Source organism: Mesocricetus auratus, unplaced genomic scaffold (genome assembly GCF_017639785.1).
Source record: "Mesocricetus auratus isolate SY011 unplaced genomic scaffold, BCM_Maur_2.0 Super-Scaffold_100007, whole genome shotgun sequence".
NCBI classification, from domain to species: domain Eukaryota; kingdom Metazoa; phylum Chordata; class Mammalia; order Rodentia; family Cricetidae; genus Mesocricetus; species Mesocricetus auratus.
The window spans coordinates 89,718,045-89,744,904 of record NW_024429191.1 but is presented as its reverse complement, the minus strand read 5'-3'; the positions used below and the strand labels follow the sequence as shown (position 1 = coordinate 89,744,904).

Genomic DNA, 26,860 nt, shown 5'->3' with positions numbered 1-26,860 from the left:
TGTGACAGAACACCCCACTGCTGATGGCTCTAGGAATGGCAACTTCATCTCTCTATATATCTGAAAAACTAAAATTTTTATACAAAACTGGCCCCAGAGCCTGCCTGTTTTTGTCCAACCTCAAGCTAAGAATGGCATATGTATGTTTACATGTATGTATGTATGTATGTATGTATGTATGTACTACTGGGGGCCATGTGTCTGTCACAGTACATATTAAGAGGTCAGAGAACAACTTGGAAGAATTTGCTCTCTCCTATCACATAGGACTTGGAGATTAAAATCAATATTCAGGCTTGGCAGCAATTACCTTCACCTGGTGAGCCTTCTTGACAGCCTTTATGATGGTTGTTTTGAAACACTATATATTCAGCCCAGACTTTAACTCTTAGCGATCCTCCTGCCTCAGTCTCCAAATTGTCGGGATTATATACATGTCTTTTCATGCCAGGCTATTGCTACTGTTTTTACATTTTTTAATGACTGGAGAAAACATCTTTATGACATGTAGAAATGATATGATTATTCCAATTGCATCCTTCATAGATTGTCATTAGAACGTGGTTATGGTCATTCATTTACTATCTACTGTCTGGTGAGCTATGGTACAACATTAGCAGACTTTGTTTGGATTGTGACTACAGGGGCCATACAAACTAAATATATATTTTCTTCTTTTGATAGAAAATGTTTCTCTGCTTGGCTCTTGCCAGCCCATTGTCAATGACACCATGTTGACTGATTTTTTAATACCAGGTGTCTGTACACTCATTATTCCATGTTCACTTGACATACTGTACGTTCATTTTTCCCGTTAAAAGTATTTGCTGATGTGGCTGTCCCACTTAGAGCTGACCACTCTGAAGTCTCTTATTCTTTCACACTGCTTCTCAGGGCTCAAGATTTATCAAGGAAGAGGGGGGTGGGAAGTGCATTAAGGGCCAAAGGTAGTGAATGGCTACAAGGAAACATCACTCTTCAGTCACAATAGGAGGAAGCTGTATAGGTGAGCTCACAGAGGTTGAAACGGCATGCAACAAGACCCATGGAAGCCCAAGGTAGACAAAAATCTCAGTGTGGACAGGAAGATACTACATTGCATCCCTAGCTGAGGATTTGTTGGCACTTGGTGGCTGCCGGGAGACTATGGGTTTTCTTTAAGGGTGTCACCCCCTTGTAGCCATGGGTCAGCTATGCTCTGCGGAGTGAACTTGTGCTCAAGAGTGTTTGGGCCACACAAAAGCACTTCATGGGTTGAAGAAGACAGTGAGAGGGAAAGGGAGAGGGAAGGGGAGCAGAAAAGGGTAGAAGAGAGAGGGAGGGAGGGAGGGAGGGAGAAAATGAAGTTGGGAGGGTAGCTGGTGGGAGTGGACCTGGGAGGAGTTGGGAAAGGAGGTGAGTATGATAAAAATTAAGTATATGAAACTCTCAAAGAATTGATTAAAAAATTAAAAAAACATTTGAATGTTCTTGGCATCGTCACCTGTCTTTGCTTTAGGCTTTTTGCTTTTCATGTTAGTGGCTGTTTATAAAGCCACATTGTCAGACATCTGATGATTCATAAAGTAGCTAAGGGGGGGAAACAGTTCAGGGTTTAGAGGAACCACTTAGCATGCACAAATACCCAGATTTGACCTCTAGTACCATATAAATGCAGTGTGGGGATATACTTGCCTTCCCAACACTCTGGTGGTGGAGGCAGGAGGATCAGAAGTTCAGGAAATCCTGTCATAGAAAGATCTGTGTGTGTGCACACATACACATGCACACACGCCCACACACGCACACATATATACATATATACACACACATACACACAGTAACACATGCACACACACCCACGCATGCACACACATATACATATATACACTCACATACACACAGGAACACAGGCACACATATATACATACATACACACAGGAACACACACACACACACACACGCATGCACGCGCGTGCATACACACATTACATAAAAGTAGGAGCAGAAGGCAGGGGGCCTGAGGGAGTAGAAGGGGAAAAGAAAGCGCCCCAGGACTGAATATGTTCACAATGCATGATCTAAAAAGTTATTAAAAGAAAATAAGACAGACATTTAATGACACTGACTGATCACTAGTGTTTGCCCCTGGGGTGTTGTAACAGCTTCCTGAGCTCAACAGAGCAGCCGGAAGAGGAAACCCGGAATTCTCACGTGTTTGGGTTTTGCCTTTAACTCCCACCCACAGTAAGGCTCCGGTTGATTTGACGACAAGTAGCCAGGATAATGACTTGATGCTACACTTTTTTTTCTTTCTGAGAGACTCGGCCTACTTTTACAGATAACACCTGGCTTGGCCTTCCTTCAAAGCAACTCTGAGTCCCCTTATCTTTGACATCTCTCTCCTTCCAACCCCCAGGCTTCCCTCCCCCTACCATTCCCTCTAGTGAGTGGACTTTGTACGTTACAGTTACAGAAGTGTCTAAACTTGGGCACTTGAATGCTAGGTAGCACAGTTCCTGATAACAGACATGTCTCCCTCCCTCTCCTTGGAAAAGAATGTCCTCATGAAAGTGAAATTGCACCCAAGCACACTGAATTCCTAGACGAAATATACCGAGGAGTCTGTGATTGGCCAGGTGACAGCAGTCCTTTTGTTCCCAGCCAAATATTTACAATGGGGCCAGATTGTCATTAATTGTGACCGAACATTCCTGACCTTGGTGTAACCTTCTCAGAAGGTGAGGAGAAACCATTTAATCTCTGGGCTTTTATGGTGGTATCTTAATTTTTTTTCCTCCAAGCTTAGAATTAATTTCCCTAGTTTACAGGCTGCATGGGAATGTCCCAAGGTCCCCTTGGCCCCTCTGGATGAAATAATTAGCTGCACATGCTGTCCAATATTCTCGTCTACACGGGCCCCTCATTAGTTTCAAATCTTGGTTTAATTTCCAGCAGAAACAGTTCAGGCTTTCCTGAGACTCAGCAACCGAACCTGACCAACCACAGGGGGTCTCCTACCCAGACTGCCGCTTTCCTGGTTCTCCTCCACACCTCTCCATCCTCTCCTAGAGTCAGACCTCCTTAAGGTGCACTGCGAACTGTCCAGATCAGAAATCATTTCCTGAAAGCTTCGTGCTTCCTCTTCTGTCTTCCCCAGTTGCTGGCTTTGATCAGAATCCCTTAGTTTTCAGGAAGAGGGCTTCTTGAGTTTATTCATGATGCCTGGAGGCCACCGCAGAGTGGAGCATCAGTTCTTCCTAAAAGGAGACAAGCTAATGCTTCACTAAAATATTCTCTGTCATTTTTAGATTGCAGGTAAAGAAATGAAGAGATGGACAAAATAAGTGCAGGATAGCCTGGGGCCTTAGAGAGAGAGGGCCAGTACCTCAGGAGCAATGAAGGGAGAGGTAAGCTCAGTAGAGCAATGGGCCTCGGACATGGCTGATGGATGACGTCTCCAGATCACGTACAGAACCCTCCTGCTGAAGGATGCCCAGACTCAGCGGACTTCAAAGTCAGTAGAGTCCTGGCCTGAAGCACTCAGAACTGTGTATCTATACAAGTGGGTTCAGAATTCTATAACAATGGATTGCAGCTCTCTTTCTCTTTATATCAAGACTCCCATGATCCCCTAGCCGGTGTGACAGGGGGTGATGCTGGAATTATCTGATTTGATCATTGCTACTGAATCATGTGTGTTCTTTATATCCCACTCACCCCTAGAGACTTAACTCCAACTGGAGAAGCAAGAATGGCCTGCCTTGAGAGTAAAACTTGATTAATGCCAGATCTTTAAGCAAAGAGAGAAAGGGAGAGAGAAGAATTGAGAAGATGAAGGCTTTCAGAGTTTCAACCCTGATGTAGAGTTGTTTTTATTGGATGGAGTAACACTCTGATTATTCCCCTCTGCCTGGAACAGAACACGATCCCACATTTCTTTACAATTAAATTAAGGCTAAAGAATGGCAAAGACGTTATCGTTCATATGATATGTCTGAGAGATACTGGTTTTGGTCTGTTGGAATGGAGTGCAGAAGCCCTTGACTCGGTTGTTTTCTGAAATGCCAAGTTTTCTGGGCAAATCCCATTAAGGGGTTTCATGTAGCTTCTGTCTTTTTGTTTTCATTTGTTGGCTGCCACTGTTGGAGATGACTCAAGGACTGTTCACGCCAAGCTTGCACTTAATTTAGACACTGGAAATACTTAAATGGGGATATCTGTCTGGTCATTATTTCCCTTATCTGTTTATCCTGCAAGCATCGATCATATCTATAATAATTTCATTATAGGTACTTGGTCAGTTGTCAGTTTTCTTCACTAGTCTGGTTTATGACAAAATTTGTTATGGATTGTAGTTATCTTGTTTTTTTCATCTTCCTCAATACCTAGATGAATACTTTTCATCAAGTTGGAAAAATACTTGAACATTTTTTTTGAGATGGATTCTTGTGTAGTCCAGGATGTCTTTGAACTAGCAATGTAGCCAAAGCTGGACTTGAACTTCTGATCCTCCTGGTTCCACCTTTCAAAGGCTGGAATGACTGGTGTGTGCAGCCACATCAGGACTTTGTGCATGCTTTCTTCATTATTTTTTCATGATTCCTGTGCTGTGTTGTCCTTTCAAGGTATCATTTCGATTTCCTTGAGGTTTTTCCATAAGTCACTAAGGTTCTGTTTTTCTTTTCTTTTCTAAAGGATTTATTTATTTATAGTTTATATGTGTTAAAGTTTGCCTGCATGTATGTAAAGTATAACATATGTACACAGTGCCTGTGGAGGCCAGAAGAGACTGCGTGAATCCCTACAAGTTACAGGTATTTTGTGGGTGCTGGGAACTGAACCCCGGTCTTCTGCTGCAAGAGCAGTACATACTGTTGACAACTGAGTCATCTGTCCAATCTCCTGCTTGCTTTTCTTAATGGTCTTCTTTTGTTTCCTTAGTTCTTCAGTTTGGATCTTACTCATCTTTGTCTAAAGTCTCTCTCTCTCTCCTCTTTCCTCTTTCCCTGCCCTCCCCTCTTCCTAATCCAATCTGCTACTACATTACAACCCTCCAGTTCTGCATGATATTTTTTTTCAACTCTGGAATCCTGGTTGTTTATCGTGACTTCTGTTTCCCTGACAACATTGTGGTAACTGTTTGTTCTTTAAAACCCTCATATTCTTCCAAGATCCTGACAAACTGAAACAACTGTAAACCTCCCTTAAAGCTCATGCTCACAATTTCCTTCACATGGGAGATCCTGGGCTTGTTTACTGTGGCTGTTTCCTCCTGTGACCAATTATGGCTTCTATTTTCCTTCTTCTGTGAATTTTTACTGTTTTTGCTTATCCAAGACAGGCTGTCTATGTAGTCCAGGTTAGCCATAAACTGTGATCCTCCTGCCTCACCCCCTGAGTGCTAGTTAGTTTTATAAGCATGTGCCTTCATGCTTGTACATGTTCAGTGTTTTCTGATTGCCTGGTCAATAGCATGATAACAATGGTAAGGTGTCCAAGGTAGACCGTGTTTCCTTAGAGGAGGTTATATCCTGGGAAACAGAACATGCCCTTTATTCTCTTTGAGCCCATTAAACTTCTGTTTTAGGTTCAGTTGTGAAACCCTGGAGTATTGTTTACTTTAGGGCATGGTTTTCCCAATTGTTCTTCAAGGGCACAGTGGTCAATATTGTAGGCCTCTGGATGGATTTTCCTGTGTTGAACTAGTCACTTCTTTCACTGTAACATGACAACAGCCATAGATATCTATAAGCAAATAGGCATACTTGGGAACCAGCGAAATATGATTTATAAAAACAGATGGTCAGGCAACGGGACACAGTTGGTTGATCTTGAGCTGGGCATTGCATCTTATTCTTAAGTAGTTGCTTCTTTGGTGTTTAGTTGCAGGCTTAGGATGTTAGCAGTATCTTTCTCTTCTACGGGGACAAAGGCCCAATGTCTCCCAGCCTTCTTCCGTCTCAAGTTTCCATTCCATTCTTAGACTCAATGGTTTTCCCTCCCCATCAAAGTCATAGGGAGTACACCTGGCTTTTCTCATTTGCCCAACCCATGGCTTCTATCCTTTTCCATGTCCTTTCATGAAACCCCTATTTGCATTGGTGCTTGTGAAGGTTACTTTTGTCAACCTGACACAAGCTAGATTCACCTGGGAAGAGGGAACTTCAAGTGAGGAATGGCCTCCATCAGATTAGCTTGTGGGCAAATCTTTAGGGGGCGTTTTCTTTACTAATGATAGACATGGGAGGGCACTTGTGGAACCACTGGACAAATGGTCTTGAGTGTACAAAAGCCATGGAAATTAGGCTGGTAAGCAGTGTTCTTCCGTTGCCCCATGCTCAGTTCCTTCTACCGATTTCTTCTTGAGGCTCTTCCCTGGCTTCTCTCAATGACGGACTGTGACATGGAAGTGAGAGCCAAATGAATCTCCCTGTCCCCAGGTTGCTTTTGGTCAGAATGCTTTGTCGTAAGAGTAGAAAGTAAACCAGGATAGTGCCCCTGAGCTTTGATCTCTGCTTCCTGCATTGAGAAGGACCAGGCACAAACTTTGAGTTCTTTTCTGTGGACTGCCGCTGTTGAGAAGTGACCCCAGGAAAGCATCCCAGTGAGCAGGGAGCTTACTTCGTAAATCTCCCCTAACTCCAAAATTTCAGGGGCTGGAGAGATGGCTCAGTAATTAGGAAAACAAGCTGCTCTTGCAGAGGACTGGAGTTAGGTTTCTAGTACCCATATTGGGTGACTCACAACCACCTGTAAGTCCAGTTCCAGGAGCTTCAACGCCTTCTCTGATCTCTGTAGACAACTGCACTCGTGTGCACATACCCCAACAGAGACACACATATTAATTATCAAAATAAATCTTGTTTTCAGAAAATGAACCCTCCAACTAGCACTGCTAATAGTGACCCCCAACAAGCCCCCTCTGTCCAGATTTATCATCTTTTACAGAAGACAGTGATAAATTCTAAGCAACAGGGCTCAAAGTAAAAGTCTCCTCTTTGTGTTAAAGAAAAAAAAAGCAAGTGGGCTATGTAGTCTTAGGGAACCTGAGCACATTCAAGTCTTTCTTTAAAGCTGGGAGCACTCATGGTCTTCAGCATGTGGGTATGCCTCCTTTGACCACATTCTGCAACGATTCTTGGCTCTTACAAGAATTGTCATCACTTCAGTGTTTGAGTGATGCCTCCTAGTCAGAAGCCAGTATGCCTGCAGGAGATGCCACAGGATTCTTATTGATTAGCCCTCACCACAACATACTATCTGTCCTAGATTTATTTAGATTTTTTTCCTACAATGTATTTTAATCAAGTTCTTTCTCATCTCTCAGCTCCTCCCACATTATCCACACCTCCCTATCTGCCCAACTTCATATTTCTCTCTCAGAAATAAAAAAGGACAAAAATAAAAACAAATAAGCACCCCCAAAGCCAGTAGGATAAAAAGTACCAAAACAAAACCAAAAGCACACACAGAAAACACGGAGTCCACTTTGTGTTGTTCAGCTGCTTCTGAGCATGAGGCGTGTTCCCTAGTGCATGGCTGATAGGCTCAGTGACACTTCGCTGGAGAAAAAAGAATTCCTTTCCCAGGAGGTGCTGATTGCAAATAGCTTCTTAGTTAGGGGTGGGATTTTATGCTCACTTTCTCTTCCCAGTGCTAGGATCTTGTCTGGTTTGAGCCTATGCATGTCTTGTCCATGCTGTCACAGCATCTGTGAGAGTTCATTTGTGTGTCAGCTCTGCTGTGTCTGGAAGATGCTGTTTCATTGTAAGAAGGGCCACATCTGGCTCTTACACCCTTTCCTCCTTCTCTTCCATGTAGATCCCTCATCCTTGAAGGGAGGGCTTCCATACAGACATCTTACTTAGGGTTGAATGCTCCAAAGTCTCTTCCCATCTGCACCGCGTCTCTTTGTGGGTTTCTGTGTTAATTGCCATTTATTGCCAGAAACTTCTCTCATGAGGACTGAGAAAGGCACAGATCTATGGGTGTAGTTATATGTTATTGGGCATCACTTTGTTGCTATACTCTTTTTTTTTAGCAGAATCATAATCGGTTCTTAGCCGTGTCAGTGGTGCAGGGTGTGGGTTCTGTCTCATGCATCCCGTCTTAAATCCCGATTGAAAACCTGGTTGGTTACTCCCTTAGCTTTTGTGGCACTGTTGTACCAGTGTAACTTGCAGGCAGCTTGCTGTTAGAAGTCACAGGGTTTGTAGCTGAGTGATACCAATGGCTGCTTTTCTTCTTGGGTGGCGTGCAGTGTGCTTTCCAGTACTGTGAGTGCTAGTCAGTGGGAGGGAAACATCTGTCTAGGTACCAGCTCAACTGTTTGATATAAGTAGTGCCTTCATCAATAGGGCCTTACCATCAGGTTGTGGAGTTCAACCAATAACCTTGGCAGTTGTCTATGATGTTTGGGGAGCTCTTTGAGACCCCTTTGCCCCCAGCTCAGCAAGAGTTATACCATTATTGGCACTGGGCAGGGGGGGTTTACTTGGTTGCATAATATGTCTAATTGGGTCATTCTCTCTCCCATTATACAGTGTGTGGCGATATTTTGTTTGAGATCTAACATAAAACTTGCCTGAAGATCAGAGTGCAAAGCTAGTCACACCAGCCAGTCATATAGGCCAGGCAATGATGGTACACACACTTTTAATCCCAGCAACCACACTAGTTAGCCATAGAGACCAGGCAGTGGTGGTACACCCCTTTAATACCAGCACTAGGGAGGAAAATAAGATGTGAGGAGACAGGAGTCAATCAGTTTTCAGTCATGCTGAGGGCAGGATCTCCCCTTTTGGTCTGAGTCTTGGTAGAGTTAAGAACTCTCTAGTGGTTGGCTGCTTTGTTTTTCTGATCTTCAGTTTGAACCCCAATATCTGACTCTGAGCTTTTATTATTTGTGGTACAACAGTGAACGCATTTAATGGAGTTAAAATTCCTTTCACATATGCATATATTTTAGAAAGTTTCTCTAATGGTGAATTTTCATATGGCTTTTCAAAAGGTTTCTAGTGTTATTTGTTTTTTCCTGTTTTCCTTCCTTCACTTGTGCCGTCCTCCACCCTCCCATTTATTCCTCCTAGTCCAGTTTCTCCTTTATCTCTTTATAACACTGCATTGGGTTTCTCCTTCCTTGGGAGAGCCCTCTTGCCCACCAGTCCCTTACCAGCGACCTCTGTAGTTATCCTAATTGGAACGCACATGTCTAAAGTTTAAAAGCTAACATCTACGTGTAAGAAAACATGACATGTTTGTCCCTTTGGGCCTGAGTTACCTCATTCAGCTCCATCCACTTACCAGCAAATTTCATAATTGTTTAATGTGCATTGGTGTTTTGCCATGGGTGTCAGATGCCCTGGAACTGGAACTACAGACAGTCCTGAGCTGCCGTATGGATGCTGGAAATTGAACTCGGGTCCTCTGGAAGAGCGGTTAGAGATCTTTACCACTGAGTCAGCCCTCCAGTCTGCAATTTTCATAGTTTATTATCATGCTTCTTAACATCTAAACAGTGTTCCATGTGTAAATGTGCCATATTTTCACTAATTATTTATTGGCTGAAGGACATTTAGGTTGTTTTCAATCTCTGGCTATTATGAATAGAGAAGCAATGAGCACAGATGAGCAAGTGTCTCTGTAGTAAAACGTGGAATCCCTTGAGTACACACACATGTACAAAAGTGGTGATCTGGGTCTTGTACTGTGTCAGTTTTCAGCTTTTTTAGGAACCTCCACACTTATGTCCATGAGGGCTATGGCAGTTCATTCTCTCCAGCAATGAATAAATATTTCCCTTTCCCTGCGTCCATGCCAGCATGTGTTGTCATTTTGTTTTCATATTGAATGTGATCATTCCGACTGGCATAAGATAAAATCTCAGAGTAGTTTTGATCACATTTATCTGATAGCTAGTGATGCTGAACAATTTTTAAGTGTTTCTCAGCTATTTGAGTTTCGTCTTTTGAGAGGTCTATTTAGTTCTATACCCATTTTTTTTCTTGATTTTCGAGACAGGGTTTCTCTGTATTGTTTTGAAGTCTGTCCTGGAACTCACTCTGTAGATCAAGCTGGCCTTGAACTCATAGAGATCCACCATCCTCTGCCTCCCAATTTCTGGGATTAAAGGCGTGCGCCACCAACACCTGACTCTATAGCCATTTTTACAATAGGATTGCTTATTTTACTGATGTTCAGTGTTTTTGTTCTTTACATATTCTTCTTCCAAGTACAACCACACACACACACACACACACAATTGGCAAAGATTTTTCCTATTCCATAGGCTGCCACTTTGCTTGAATGATGGTGTCCGTTACTATACAGACTATTTTATTATGATGAGGTCCCATTTATTAACTGTTGGTCTTAAAACCAATGTTTTTTGGTATCCTATTCAGAAAGCCCCTTCCTGCACCAATGAGTTCAAGACTATTTCCTACTTTTTCTTCTATCAAATCATGGTATTTGGTCTAATGCTGAGGTCTTAATCCAGTTAGTGTTGAGTTTTGTACAGGGTGGTAGATGTTAATCTACTGTCATTCTTCTAAATCCAGTCATTCAGTTTGACCAGACTGTTGATTCTTTGTGTAATTTTTTGCTTCTTTGGCAAGAATCAGGTGTCCATAGGTGTGCTGAATTATGTCCTGTTCTTCAGTTCTGTTGCACTGATTAATGTGTGCGCTTTTACGTCAATGTGATACTGTTGTTTTATTGCTATGACTTTGTAATAAACTTGAAATCTGAGATGGCGATACCTCCAGCAGTTCTTTTATTATACAGGATTGTTATAACTATTCTCCCTCTGAGTGTTTCCATACGAAGTTTTTTTTTATTTGTGAAGATTTGTCTTGGAATTTTAATGGGAATTGTATTAGATCTGTAGCTTTCTTTTGATTGAATGGCCATTTTTCATAATAATCTTACTGATCCATGAGCATAGGCAATCTTTCCATCTTATGATATCTTCTTCATTTTTTTCTTCAGTGTTTTCATGGATAACTTTTTGTCAGCTTGACACAAGCGAGAGTCACCTGAAAGGAGGGACCTCACCTGAGGAGATGCCTCCATAAGATCCAGCTGTAGAATATTTTCCTAGCCCATTGTGGGTGGTGCTATCCCTGGGCTGGTGGTCCTGGGTTCTATAAGAAGGCAGGCTGAGCAAGCTATGTAGAGCAAACCAGTAAGCAGCACCCCTCTATGGTCTCTGCATCAGCTTCTGCCTTCAGGTTCCTGCCATGTTTGAGTTCCTGACCTGGCTTCCTTCAAAGAGGGCCTTACAATTGTGGAAGCAAAAGGCAAATAAACTCTTCCTCCCAAACTTGCTTTTTGGTTATGGTGTTTCATAGCAGCAATAGTAACCCTGACTAAGACAAGCTGGTACCAGGATACTGGGGTACTGCTGTGATGGACCTGACCATATTACGCTGGGGAGGATTGTGGAAGGACTTTGGAACTTTGGGCTATAAAATCCATTGACTGTTGAGAGCTCAGTGAGCTATTCTTTAGGACCTTGGAAGATAAGAATGTTGAGAATAGTGAAGATGATGGAGGCCAGACTTGTGAAGTTTCAGAGGGAAGCAAAGACTCCACTAAGTCTTTTGTGTGAAGAATCTGTGGTGTCTGGTTAGCTGGAGTTGAAGAATTGGCTGTGATTAACAAGAGACCAGAAACACTAAAGTTAAACCTTTGCTTTTCTGGGACAATGGACACTGGTCAGCTGGGGCTGAAGAATCAGCTGTGATTAAGAAGAGACCAGCACCACTGAGGTGAAGTCTTTTGGGAAGTTTTGCTCAGGGTCAGCACACAGAAGCTGTAGTCCAGAAGTGGCGAATGCAATACCTCATGCTGGCAGCCAAACTTGGTAGTGTTAAGGCTCACCCAGGTGGCACCGGTTGTGAAGGCATGAAAAGGTCATGGAGAGCAGCTGGGCTTGGCATTGTGTGGCAGGGCTGGAGTACCTGAAGAAAGACCAGGGGAGGCTTTTGATGAAATAGAAGTCCAGTTGCTACAAAAGACCCTTGCATCTTTGGGGATGCCACTACCATGGAGTGACCGAGAACAGCAGCAGTAGTGGAGTGGAGCCTAGAAGACAGACTGTGTGTGCTGCAGAGGGCAGAGCTGGAGAAGGGACCAATGCCCCCTTGGAGGAGCCCAGAACACTGGGGGCGAATCCCAGGTAACCGGACATTGAGCTATTTACACTATTTGGAGTTTGGTTTTGGTGTGTTTACATTGTGACTGTGCCCTGGTTACCGCCCCCCCCATCTCCTTTGAAACATTCAACTTATTTTTTTTTTATTTTGCTGGAACTCACACGTGAGAGAGTGCATTTGAAAAGAGATTTTTGGTTTTAAAAGAGTCTTTGGATTTTTAAAGATACTGAATTTTAAAGTGTCTGAATTTTTGAAGAATGCGGGACTTTTTTTCTCCTCAATATATATTTTTATTTAAATTAGAAACATTAATGCTTCACATGTCAATCCCAGCTCCCTCTCCCACCCTCTTTCCTTGTCCATCCAGCAGCCCCCCAGCCCCTTATCCCATTCCCACAGCATTCCCCAGGGAGGGTGAGGCCCTCCTTGGGGGGATCTCCAAAGTCTGTCATTTCATCCAGGGCAGGACCTAGGCCCTTCCCCAGTCTAAGAGAGCATCCCTCTATTTGGAATGGGCTCCCAAAGATCATTCATACACCATGGTAAACACTGATCTACTACCCAAGGCCCCAGTGATTTCTGTGGCCTCTTCACTGGCACTACATTCATGGAGTCTGGATCTGTCCCCTGTTGGCCTCTCAGCCATCAGTCTGGGATTCGAAGCTTATAAAATGTTTTATATCGCGACGTTGATGTCAATGTGTGATCTTGGGAATGAACAAGAAATCAAAGATTATGGCTTAACAGTGATATGTTTGTCGGTCAAATTGGCAAGGGGTCTAATTATCCTGGCTAGTTTTACGTCAACTTGATACAAGCTGGAGTCATCTGAAAGGAGAGACCCTCAATAGAGGATATACTTCCATTAGATCCAGCTGCAGGCCATTTTCTTAATTTGTGATAGATGGGAAAGAACCTGGCCCATGGTGGGTGATGCTAGCCCTGTACTGATGGTCCTAGGTTGTGTAAGAAAGCAGACTGAGTAAGCTATAAGTTGCACCCCTCCGTGGTCCCTGCATCAGCTCGTGCCTCCAGTGTTTGAATTTGTGTCCTGGCTTCCTTCAGTGATGGACTACAATGTGGAAATGTAAGCCAAATATCCCTTTCTTCCTCAACTTGCTTTTTGGCTATGGTATTTCATAGCAGCAATAAAACCCCAACTAAGACAAATGTCTTTAAAGATTTTATTATCATACAAACCTTTTGTTTGCCCAGTTAGAGTTATCACAAAACGACATGTTTTAGAGACTGTTGTAAATGGTATTATTTGTCTTATTTCTTTATTAGTATGCTTGCCATTTGTGTGTAGGAAGGGTACTGACTTGTGTGTGTTAATCAAGTGTTATGCTACTTTGCTGTAAGTGTTTATCAGTTATAGGAGTTTCCTGGTTGAATATTTAGGGTCATTTTATGTATAAAATCAAATCATCTACAAATAAGGATACTTTGACTTCTTCCTTTTTTATTTGTACCCTCTTGATCTCCTTCCGTTGTGCTATTGTTATAGCTAAGACTGAATACTGTTTTTAATAAGTATGGAGAGAGCAGACACCCTTGTCTTATTCCTGATTTTAGGGGAAATGCTTAGTATTTCTCTTTGTTTAGGATGATGTTAGCTGTTGGCTTGCTGTAAATTGCCTTTATTGTTGAGATATGTTCCTTGTATTCATAGTCTCTCCAGGACTTTTTTCATGGAGAAATTTTGGATTTCGTCAAAGGCTTTTTCTGCATCTAATGAGATGATCATGTGGTTTTTGTCTTTTATTATGTTTATATGGTAGATTTTGCTTACTTATTTATATATGTTGAACCATCCCTGCAATTGTGGGATAAAATCAACTTGATGATGGTAGATAATCTTGCTATGTGTTCTAGAATTCAGTTAGCAAGTATTTTATTGAGAAAATTCACATCTATGTTCATAGGGATGATGACCTATAATTTTCTTTTTTTTTGGTTGGGATTTTATGATTTTGGTATCAGAGTAATGTATAAATGTTCCTTCAGTTTTTATTTTGTTAAACAAATTGAGAGGCATAGGAATTCTGTGCTGAATCCATCTGGCCTTAGTATTTGGGGGTGAGGTGGGGTGAAGATTTTGAATACTGTTTCTGCTTCTATTTCAGTAGGGGTTATAGGTCTGTTTAAATTGCTTATTTGATTTTGATTTAACTTTGGTAGACTGTATATAACAATAAATTCATCATTTCATTACATTTTCCAATTCGGTGGGCTATAAATTCTTAATGTATTTGATTCTCTGAATTCCCTCAGTGTCTACTGTAATATCTTCTTTTTTCATCTCTAATTGTGATAATTTTAGACTTTTCTCTGCCTTTTGGCTAATTTTGCTAAAGGTTGTAAATTATGTTGATTTCCTCAAAGAAACAGCTGTTCATTTCATTGAGTCTTGTAATTTTTTGTTTTATTATGTTGATTTTTAGCCCCGAGTTTGAGTATTTTTTCCTATTTACTCATTTGAGGTATTATTGATTTTTTTCTACAGCTTCCAACTGTATTGTTAAGTTATTAATGTGGGGTATCTCTGTTTTTTTAAATAGCTACTTGGACTATGAACTTGCCTTTTAGAACTGCCTTCATTGTGTCCATGTATGTATCTGCCCTATCTTGAGACCCATCTACCTCTTAATTCATTAGGAACTTAAATTCCCGAGCACCTGAGAGGGGTTAGCTCTTAGGGTAGTTGCTGAACACACAAACTTGAAGGAGAGAGCCTCTTTAAGACATGATAATCTAATAAGGGAAAATAGAAATGAGAAATATCAATATGGTAGCAAGGAACAAATCATATAATGGAGGAGTGTGATGATTGGGACTGTCAATTTGACAGTATCTAGACTCAGAAAATAAAACCACCGGGCACACCTATGATGAAGTTTCCAGATTAGATCCGTTGCGGTGAGAAGGCCAACTTTAAATGTGGGTGGCACCATTCTCGGGCTGGGATCCTGGACAGAGTAAAAGACAAAAGGGGACTGAGCACCAGTGCTCAGCTTTCTGCTTCCTGACCATGGGCGCAGTGTGAGCAGCTCCCTCATGCTTCTGTAGTCGTGACTCTGCTACCTTGATGGACTGTACTCTCAAAGTGGGAACCAAAATAAATTCTTCCTTCCTCCATTCGGCTTTGCAGCAGCGATGAAAATAGTAACTAATGCAAGGGAGATTGGATAAGCTATATTTATGTGTATCTAGAGAAGTTTGCAAGTCCTTGAACCAGTTTTAACCAGCTAGTAGCAATTTGTCTGCCATTCAGCAGGTCATGCATGTGTAAAGGATTCTTTAGGAAGACAGGAGAATCACCTGTTTAGAGGCAACCAGGCAGTGATGGCAGGTGTTATGTGCCTGGGGTTAACAGGCAAGAGGTTGCAGGAGAAGAAGGTGGATTGTGAAGATGACCCTGGCTTAGAAAATAGAAAAGACATTGTAGGACATGATAAAGAATTTACATGGGATCCTCAGACCATGAGCAGCTACTGAAGTGTTGTTGGGAAGGACAGTGAGATGATCACACCCAGGCTTCAACAACACCTAGGTGGCCAACTGGAAAGAATTAATGGTCAGGGGTGAAACTTAAAATCATTAGGAGGAGGAAAACGGTGTACAAAGAGAGATCCTTCCACTAGAGCAAGGTATTGGAGCCAAGAAGAATTAGATTGAGAAATATGTTGGAAGATAATTTTTGTGGCTAATTCAATGATAGAGTTAAGTTGGAACAAGGTATGTATGGTGGACTTCAGTAGTACCCTTTTTGTAGGAATATAAAATATGCTAAGAACAGTTCTATGGAGAATGGTGGTTGGCAGATTTATTTCTTATTCATTTATTCAACAAGCATTTAGCAGATACCTACTGCATGCCAAATATTGCCACAGGTAAAGTTGATGCTATCACAGGGATGATACAACCCTTTTTAAATCCATAGGAATTTTAAGTCTAGATGTTAATAAATAAGTAATTGAAAATCAAAATGGGTCAAAGAGGAGTCCTTTAGGAGAATCTTCTTGGAGGCTGAGCTGAGACATGTATGGTTACTAGAACTTTGATATGCAAAGATGAGAGAAACACCTAGAAGGAATAAACATAAAGAACAAAGCTCTATGGTCAGAATGAACTAAGATTGTTAAAACAAGGTATGGAGAGATTGCTCAGTGGTCAAAAGCACTTGCTGCTCCTGAGGAAGACTAGTATTCAGTCCTCTAGCTCTAGGGGATCTAACACAATGTTCTGATCTCCATGGTCATCTACACACACACACACACACACACACACACACACACACACAGAGAGAGAGAGAGAGAGAGAGAGAGAGAGAGACAGACAGACAGACAGACAGACAGACAGACACAGAGACACAGACACAGACATGCATACAGACTAATAATAAAAATCTTATGCAAAAGATTGTTAAAATAATAACATGGGTAGGAGGGATTAAGATAAATTTTGAAGGGTATAGGGAGAGTTGGGAGAGAGTAAATAGTGTGATTACAATCTGTAAAAGTTTCTTAAAAGTACAAATGTTGAAAATAGGGGACATAAGTGTTTGGAAGCTATCATAATAGCAGACTATCTTGCTCTATGTCACAGGCTCCATTTCCCCTTTCTGTGATGAATGCAGCCCTCATTATGGCTTTAGAGATGATTGCGTTTGAGAGAATTTCAGGCACCTGAGTGGAGATGTTTGCCAGATACTCATCATAATTCTGCAGGGATACAAAGACAAAATAAAGTATTTTGGGGAGTTATCAACCAATAGGATCCAGTTGACAGTTGATAACTGAGGGTGTGGAAGCATTTTCCTAGCATGAGTGTGCAGAAGCAGAGAGTCTTGAATTAGCTATCTCTTGTGTACATTGTGAAGACAGGCTTGTTACAGGCAATAATACTAGATGGTGTAGCATCCCTGGTAGTGATGCATACAGCCAGCTTCCCCTCTCAGGCCTGGCTTGCTCTATGCTTTTAGAAGGCACACAGCATCCCCAATTGGCACTGAGTTTTACGAAACACAAATGTTAGAGAAGAGGATTTAAAATAGAATTTTGGAACATTCTTAATAAAAATATTCAAATTTAAAATAGAAAATACAAACATATTTCAGACTCACCAGGCTGTTTGTGGTAACCACAGGTAGAAGGTACACAGTTCACACATTGTAAATTTGATTTTAGCTGGGCGCTGGTGGCGCATGCCTTTAATTCCAGTACTCGGGAGGCAGAGGCAGGTGGATCTCTGTGAGTTCGAGGCCAGCCTGGTCTACAATACAGAGAAACCCTGTCTCAAAAAACAAAAAAAAAGTAAATTTGATTTTACTACATTATTTCACTAAAATAATCAATTTCCCTCTCTGTTTTACCTTGTCCAATGAAGCATCACCCTATGGTGAGAACAAGGTTGGTTTACATGTGCTAGCTAGCTCTCAATTTCCCACTAGGTATCAGCTTCAGCAGAGAATTTTCCTTTATTTTTACTACAGAGACTTTAAAGTTCAATTACAAGTGCCTCCTGTGTGTTAAGACTATCCAAGTTGAATAGCTTGCATACATGCTTGTTTTCTTTTTATGTGTATGCACCAATGACTGTGTGTCTCTGTGCTCACGTGTGTGAGTACCCACAGAATGCAGAAGATGATGTCAGATTCCTTGGGACTGGAGTTACAGGCAGTTGTGACTCTCTTGATAAAGGATGCTGGGCACTGAACTCTGGTCCTCTGTAAGAGCAGCAAGCTCTTTTCATCACTGGGCCATTTTCCCACCTTTCTATTTCTCTCTCTCCTCTCTTTCTTCTGTTCTGAAATAATCTTTTTTTTGTGCACTGTGACATTGTGTCACTCTGATTGGCTTAATAAAAAGCTGAACAGTCAATAGCTAGGCAAGATTTCCAGGCACAGAGAACACTGGGAAGAAGAAGCCAGGAGACTCTGCGGAAGCAGTATGGACAGTACAAAGGAAACTGAGTCATGTAAAGAACATAGATGAAAAGATATGGATTAAATTAAGTTGTAAAAGGTAGCTAGAAACAAGCCTGAGGTATCAGCCGAGCTTTCATAATTAATTATAAGTCTCCATATCATTACTGGGGAGCTGATGATCCTGACCAAAAAAGTCTGACTACAAATTTCTTCATTATGCTTTGAGACACAGTCTCACTCTGTAGTCCATGCTGGCCTGGGGTTCATGGCTATCTACTTGCCCCTGTCTTTCAAGTGCTGGGATGAAAGGCATGTGCCACCACACCTAACTCTCATTTGTTTATTTTTAATGTCCTTTCCCTTTCTAATATTAATGATCTCTCATATCCTTATATGAACATCCCATCCCTATGTGCGCATGTATATATCACCAAAACTTTCCCCATTGTGTGATTTAGATTTTGATATTATAAAACAGCTACAGATTATTAAAATGTAATTGGTTCTGTTCAGCCCTATCCTCTACAGGGGCAGTGGGAGTTTCCGCTGAGCTAAATAGCATGGTCACACTGTAGCTCTACTCAGAAAAATCTAGAAGACTACATCTCCAATAGTCCTCTGTCTGACCTGTGTCTGCATCTCATTCCAGCTAAAGAACACATATCTCATCTGTTAAAACTGCATAACATACCAAATTAAGCATTTCTTTTCTGTATTAAAACTTGCCTACAAGTTGTTTCTGGTGGTTCATTTTGGGATTCATGCACTTCCCTAAACACTGACTGTCAAGTACAAAGTGAGCAAGATGCCATACCAACAACATTCTCCAATGAGGAAGGCAGATGATAAGAGCAACGCTTCCAAGCCTGCTACAGATGAGAGGGGCAGGTTTTCCCCACCTTCAAAATAAAAGGTGAGAGAAACCATGTAAGTGCATTGCCTTTGGAGGTGGCAGAGTCTGCTAGCAGGCAGAACGCTTTTACCATGGCTTGATTGACATGCCCTGCATCTTTCTCTCTGCTCCCAGGATACAAGTGCTTCTTAGAGCAGGTGGGTTGGCCAGTCTGAGGGAAGTCCTGAGCTTCTCACTGAGACCTTTGTTGACTCTGGCATTTGGGCAAATTCCAGTGGCGTTTCAAGTCCCCAAGCCTGGGAACAGGATTCCTGCAGGACTGTCTCTGCCTTTGGCTATGACACACCCTTTGGTAGATACTCTCAGCAGTTGTCAATCTTAGTCTCAATGTGGAAATACATGATTTATCAACCCTTGACCATTGGTGGTGGTGGTGGCAAGGGAGACTTGATGGACAGCTCCCTGCATTTGTAAGGATATAGAGTGTTCCGTGAGGGAGGAAGATCGCCTTTGGCTTGCTCTACTTTGGGGGAATATAAGACAGATAGAACTAGGTTACATAATGAAGTGCTGTCAGGAGAATATCTGAACATTTCTAAACACAATAAGTGCTTGACGTATGTTACTTAATGTAAGATTTTGAAAGTTAATTCTCTGAAAAGTTCATGCAATGTATTTCGATCATATCAACCCCCAACTAGCTCCCCTCAGATTCTACTCACCCGACATTGTGGCCTCAATTCTTTTAAACCTGTCAAGCCCAATTTGTGTTGCCCATATGCTCTTGAAGGCGTGGCCATCCATTGGAGCGTGGTAGGATGACAAAGGGCCACACCCTCCAAGGAAACAGACTTCTGTCTCTCAGAAGCTATCAACTGCCTACAGCTCCTCCGCTAGGGGTGGGGCTTCATGTCCACATATTCCCCTCTCTGTGGTGGGATTTTGTCTGGATTGATGGTATTTGAATAAGGATATAAATAATCTCAATGAGACAGATTTATTTTTTTCTATGCACAAGTATTCCTTGGATATCATCCCGTGGATAAGTGACACTGTATTTGGCAGAGTTCAACACAGTTAATGGTTATCTGCATAGATGAGCCTTCTCTGGTTGTGAATTCCGCAGCAGAGGCCTTATCTACAAAACTGGGTAAAGGAAGGTTCAGGAAAGGAGTAGAAGTCACTGGTTGCTGGAGCAGACAATAGAGCCACCCTCTGAGAGTGCCAATTTCCATCAACTGAAGCTGGTTATTTAGGATTATTAAATGAGTTCAGTGATTTACAGGAATCGATGTCAGGCATTTAACCCTAGATAAACAACACTGAGTCAGGATTCTTACTGTCTCTGAGACATATTCTCTGAGGTTCAATGTGGAATGCTAAGTGGATAATTGCAAGTTGGTGGACTGTGTTCAGACCATCTGAATGTCATTCAAATCTAGGCTCATCAGACTTTATAATTGGAAAGTATATCATAGACCATCTATTACTATTGTATATAGTCTAGCTTTGTGTGTGTAAACACATAGTAAATGTAGGTGCAGCTGTGTGGCATGGCTATGCATGTATGCATTTATAGAATCGGAACTAAACTTCATGCATCATTCTCAGGACACAGTTTATCTGGGCTTTTTTTTTTTAGTTGTAAGTTTTCACTGGGCTGGAAACTCACCAATTCAGCCATGGACCTGACTAGTAAGTATCAGGGGTCTTCTGTCACCCAACCCCCCAAGGGCCAGGATTCTAAGCATGTGCTAACATGCACCACTGTTCAATATATATTGTGTGATTGTACTCACATCCTCACGATTTTGTGGAAAGCACTTGGCTGACTGCATCATTGCCCTAACCTTCTTGAAGTCACCATAGATGAAACAAAAATTAAGGATTGTGAGGAGAGACTGTAGTATATTCTGGAGTATAGACATCTTCTTCCTGATGTCTTCACACTTTCTTGTGGGGCTGATCAAACAGTGGATCTAAAATAGAAACTGTATATGCGTTTGTAGATGTCTCAGAAGGGATATAGCATTCATCCTCCTCCTTCTACTAAAGGAAGATAAGCAACCCAAGAGATGAAATGAACACCAACAGCACATATGTAGCCCATGAATTGACTTCTTCTTCTTATACTTCTCAGGTCCCTCAGTCTAATGTCTCACTAGAACTGGGCTTAGACTGGAATTGAAAGGCCATGTCATGATCTCATCTGATGAGCTTTTCTAACTTGATTCAGACTGCCTAAAAGTCATTAACTTCTCTAAATGCTCTTCTGGAGGTGGGAGTGTCTGAACACAGGTTGACAAGAGCTCAAGTAGGATGGAGGGCAGTAGAGATGACAAGCCTTCACACCATCATCCGACATCAACATTTATAGAATCAGGATGACAGGTAAGTATCACTTGTACCTGTGTGTGGAAAGCTTCAAAGGTTGTTGCTCCCTTTGAAGTAAGTTTGAAAGTGGTTGCTTCCTAAACCTGTCAGCATAGCTTTGCTTGATGTATCTGTCTGTCTACCATCCATCTATCTACTATAAACTATCCTGTCTGTCTAATCTATAAATCAGTCATCTATATACCTATCAATTAGCTATCTATATACCCTCTATCTATAAATATTCATCTACTTATATACATATATCAACAATCTATCACAACCATCTATCATATATCTTAGTCATTATCTATCTATCTATCTATCTATCTATCTATCATCTATCTGGCTTTACTGTTGGCTCGCTGATTAGATTCTGTCTTTAATTCTTAATGCTGCTTGGATATTGCTTTAGGCAAAGAAAGGTGTTGGTAACTCAGCACAGCTGTATATGGGACTTTCTGGTGTTTTTCTGGGGGTGCTGGATTGGCATTTGGGGTAAGGTAGTCTTGCTTGTGATTTTATCTCCAGGAAGGGAGGCTTGGGTTCTGAGTTTTACTATGCCTCTCCAGCTAACAGGCATTTCATAATATTCAGAGACTTGGATGCCTCCATTGCATGGCTATACTGAGACCACCTGAGCAGTGCCCTTGGGAAACTGGCTGTCCTGTTGTGATATTAGGAGGTGCCATGACAGCCCAGCATAAGGCTTCCCTACTGCCAATGTGCTGGGCTATTTTCAGATCTTTGCTACTATATCTGAGTTGTAGAGATGTTAGGCCTACCCAAGAAATTTACCATGGCCAGAGGAATACTTGAAGCTTTTCAAGGAATCACTCAAAGAAATGTGGTTTGATTAAGGGTAGATTCATCTTAGCAGACACACCCAGAATCTTCTGGGAGGACAGGAGACATCACTAAATCTGTCCCTAGGAGCCCTGCTACTGTACACTTCTCTTAATGTTCTTAATGAGAGTGTAGGGCTGATGAGGCTTGGCCAGCAGACACCACATGGGTGGAGCGATACTTACCTAACCACACCTCTGGTATGCTGAGACACCCCAAGGAGAATGTGTGTGTAAAGAGGCCCTTGGGAACACCACACCCCTAAGTCTGCTTCCCTCCCTGCTGTGAGAAACTAAGGGAGAGCTTCTAGACATCACCTTTACTTTCCCAGTGCACAGCTACCATCCCCAGACCTGTCAGAGATGGAGAAGGTGTCAGGTGGGAAAAGTTGTTCTGAGGCTTGACGCCATGTTCTCTGTAGGTATTTATCTGAAAATTCAAACTACCAGTTTACATAGTGAGCTCTCATGCCACCTAGAACACATTGGCATCTGAGACATGGGCAAGTAGACTCTTTTGAGTTGAGTTTGAGTGTGTGTGTATATGTATGTATGTATGTATATATAATTTCCAAAAGTGTCTCTCTCCTCTCCTCCCCTCTCTTCTTCTCTTTCCCTCTTCTCCCTTTTCTTCTCTTCTATCTTCCCTCCATCTCCCTTCCTTTTTCCTCCTCTTTTTGCCCCCTTCCCTCTTCTTTTCTCCTCCTCTCCCCTCCCTTCTTCCATCCCTCATTCTCTCCCTCCATGACCCCCTCTCCTTTCCTCATGTGAGACATAAGTTGAGATTACTTGTCACGACAACTGCTACTTTGCTTCATATTTTCTGGGTAAGAAAATCAGACTGGGGAGATGATCTACAAGGTACATATTACATGATAGTCTCATTGGTAAGCATTTTCTCTAACATTTTCCTTTATAAAGGAGGTTAGTGCTGCAAATGAGGAAAAAAACACCCAGAGTTAGGGAGCTTGTCTTGACTTCTTGGATAAGAGAGTGTATTTGTAAGAATAATCTCAGGGGCTGGAGGGGTGGCTGAGCAGCTATGTGATCTTCCTTCTCTTCCAGAGGATTCAAGTTTGGTTCCCAATATGTACATAAGATGGAGACTGTACCTCCAGCTCTAGGAGATCTAACATTCTCTTCTAGCCTTCGGGCACTCACCTGGTGTATACACACACACACACACACACACACACACACACACACACACACACACGCACGCATGCACACACTCACACACGCACACATGCACACACACACACACACACACCACATGCACACACACCACACATGCACACACAGATTTACAGATCTTTAAAAATATAAATGAATAATCTGAGTCATGGCATAATAATCAAAGCTCACAATAGCTCCCTGATTCTATATATATCCATTTGTTTTAAACAGGGAACACGATTCCCTATCATGAGGATGAAGAGAGTACTGGAGAGACGCTCATTTGCAGTTCTGTTCTGGACATGGCAAACATCACTTAAGCTCATCACCAAATAGCAAGCTGGTGAGCTGTTCATCCTTTCCTTATTAAGAAGCAAAGCCTAGTAGCTGACTAATAGAAGGAGCTAAGTCAGGGGTAGACCCTGGGCTCTCACCTCTGTGATACTGTGAGCTAAGTCAGAGGTAGACCCTGGGCTCTCACCTCTGTAATACTGCCCCAGAAGAGTGGTTGGGGCTCACTTATAACTTAAAAGGGCCTTGTTCATCTGTACATTCCACTCCCTTCCATCCATTTTTATGCTACCATACCTTCTCTTAAATCCCAAAGAGGCATAGTTTAGGACCCTTCTCAGGGGTTCTTCTGGGCTTGAGCTAGCTCCCATGTGCTCCAGACCAGTGCTCAATGCCCTGTGGCCCATGCTTCACCTTTGGGATGCATGTGATCAGCACCCACACAGCTGGGAATCACTGAGTCACGGGGCTGAGTTGCTGCTTGCATGTTTTGCGCCTGGAAATGAGATCTATAGGGCAGAGTGTCTTTGCTTCCCACGCTTCTGGCAGGTTCCCTGTGCATTCCTGCTGCAGAGCCATATAGAGCTCATCCCTCTGTCTCAAAGAGAAGCCTATAACAAGGGTCACCTGCGCAGATGACAGAGTACAGTAGATTTAGGCCTGAAAGCCACAGCAATGAATGCCTTGGCAGGCTGCTCCTACATAGTTCTGAACAAGTGAATTAGGGAATGTGCTCATTCATCTCTTCATTTCCTTTTTACCTTTTCCACTTACCTTCCAGGTTAGATGTGTAAGTGAGGGAAGGGAAGAGCCAAAGAGAACTCATACAGGAGCTGTTTGCAATGCTGCTCTGCAGGACCAACTCCTTTAAGAACATGAAGGGGAGAAGGAGGGAGGAGGGAGGAAGAGAGGGATAGAGGGACAGAGGAAGGGAGGGAGAGAGGGAAAAAGGGAGACAGACAGAGACAGAGACAGAGAGGAGAGTATCCATGGAAGAACTAATATGAAAAAAATGCAATTGTATCCTGTAAACGAGAAGTATGCTTCTAAAAATGATTTTTCGAGGAATTGGAATAATTTAAATCAAATTTACAAAGCCCCTTTTGTTCCTCCTTCCTTTTGGTTGACTCTCTTCTCTGTTGGCTTTTCTTCTATTTCACAGGATACCAGTTGTTCTTGTATCCTGGGAGTGGAGAGAAATAAGATAGCTGCAAAGAAACATCATGTGACACGAGAAAGAGCATCAGGAGTGGAGAGGGAGAGAGAGCAGAGCTGATGCTGAAGCAGCGGAGTCCGTGAGAGGAGGGAGACTGCTCAGTCATGCTTTGCAAACACGAGGACCGGAGTCTGATTCCCAGAATGCATGTGGCAATGCCAGGGGCAACAGCGTGTGCTTGTAACCTCAGAGACGGAGAAGTAGGGAGAGGTGGGTCTTTGGGGCTTGCTGGCCACGCAGTCTGGCCTACTTGGAGAGGGCCAGCCCAGTGAGAGTGAGACTGAGAAAATAAATCCATTTCAAGGATGCTGACATAAAACCACACATGAAAATCATGGCAACTGCACATATGAACTCATGTACAAGCTCCACCCACTCTAGCTGAGGAAATTTTGGCATTGGATAGACGCTGGGAGAGGGAGTCAGATTTCTTTAATGATGAGACTGCTGGTAGGTTGGCCACAGGCCAGGTCAGGCCCCATACCCAAGAGTAGTTGTGCAACATAAGCTGGACTTGATAGTGAAGGAAAAAGGAAGAAAATTCAAAATTGGGTGAGTAAGGGGGGAGTATAGAGAAGGTGGGTGTGGGAGGAGTTGGGGGGATATATGTAATCAAGATACACTGTATGGAATTCTCAACGAATTAATAAAAATATTCCTTAATAAAGAAAACCATGGCAAAATCTATCCTTGTCGTATCAGTCACAGGGCACATTTTGAAATACTCAATTCATCCAGAAAACCTGGATTTGAAAACCATCATGATACATACTGGTAGTGTCCCCCCGAAAAAGAAACCCAGCAACAAACATGAGATTAGACTCACCCACATATTCTCCCATGTGAAAAATCAGTTAGAAAGAGGATTCTTGTCCTGTCTCGGTTCTAGTTTGATTTGAATGATTTCGGTAAAATCCTAATACTATAAGCTAAAGGGGCCACTTAAGAAGTGAACCTAACCATTACTGGAAAAAAGGGAGGATGCAAAGTAGGCAGGGAACGTTTTAGAGGATGGTGATGATAGCACTTAATCACAACAACATGATGATGGCGGTAGACCCAATAGGCAGAGAGGCGTTCAGGGCAGATGTCCCAGTGGTACTCAGCGGTTCTTTCTCCTCTGATTTCAAGTGCCAAAGTTAATCACCAATGGGCTGTCCTACGTATCCTAAAATCTATTTTTAGGATAAGTGGTTAACTATTTGAAATAAAGTTGGCATCTTTCCTGAAATCCCACACCACAATATAGAGACCAAAGGGACCAAGAAAGTAGCCAGATACACAAAAAAAGAGGAAAATAAAAGTCAGGGGCTGGGGGGGGGGAGGAGTCTCTCCTTGAGTTTGGATTGGTTTGCCCACATGTAATGAGTTGGGGAAAATTTTGTTCACTACAATTCTACTTATAAATGGAGTTCATTAGTTGGAGAAGGTTCTTGAAGGAGAGACAGAGGCAGAAGCAGGGTCTGTGTGGTGAATATCACTCTGCTGGAGAGAAGGAAGGAGTTTACTTCATGTTGTAGCAAGGAAGGGAACAATGGTGTTAAGAAAAAGTAATGAAGACACACTGTTTGAGGAAGGGAGGAAAAAGAACTATGATGGTAGGGACTCAACATACCTTGTTTCTTCCTGTTTCTAGACTATAGTGGCAGAGTGGAATAGGAGTTATAGAGAGTATGTGACCCCTAAGTCTGGTAGCCTGACCCCAGGATCACTCTGTGAGTCCCTGTCTTCCTATCTGATGACTCTCCCCCATATGCGCTTCTGTCATTGTGACACTATCTGCCAGCAGACTTTCAGCAGACTCAAGCTGATACCTTGGAATATACAAGGAAAACTTTTTTCTTGATAAACTTCCCATCCTCCTGCATTTCATTGTATTAACAAAAAGCTGGCTCATTCATACTACTAATTTTTAAGATGTCAAATAAGAGTGAATTGTTATTTCCTTATGTAGGAATATTACTGGTCATTAATTACCATTAATACTATTATTTCCAGTTAATTACAATTTATGAGCTTAAAGAACATTTACAATAT

At 42.2% G+C, this 26,860-nt stretch overlaps 1 long non-coding RNA gene across 6 annotated transcripts in view; it reads left to right on the top strand.

Annotated features, from left to right (window-relative positions):
- Window positions 1–25,510, top strand: part of LOC110340884 — an 80,921-nt gene extending 55,411 nt beyond the window's left edge. For 2 of the 6 annotated variants that reach the window (XR_005878486.1, XR_005878487.1), the window contains 4 exons: window positions 10,972–12,163; window positions 21,063–21,313; window positions 23,548–23,659; window positions 24,770–25,510. This is a non-coding gene — a long non-coding RNA (uncharacterized LOC110340884). Of the gene's footprint in view, window positions 1–10,971; window positions 12,164–12,746; window positions 13,228–18,988; window positions 21,314–23,547; window positions 23,660–24,769 lie in introns of those variants that run through there. The other 4 variants (XR_005878490.1, XR_005878488.1, XR_005878489.1 and 1 more) reach the window with 4 other exon arrangements.
- The last annotated feature ends 1,350 nt before the right edge of the window (window positions 25,511–26,860 follow it).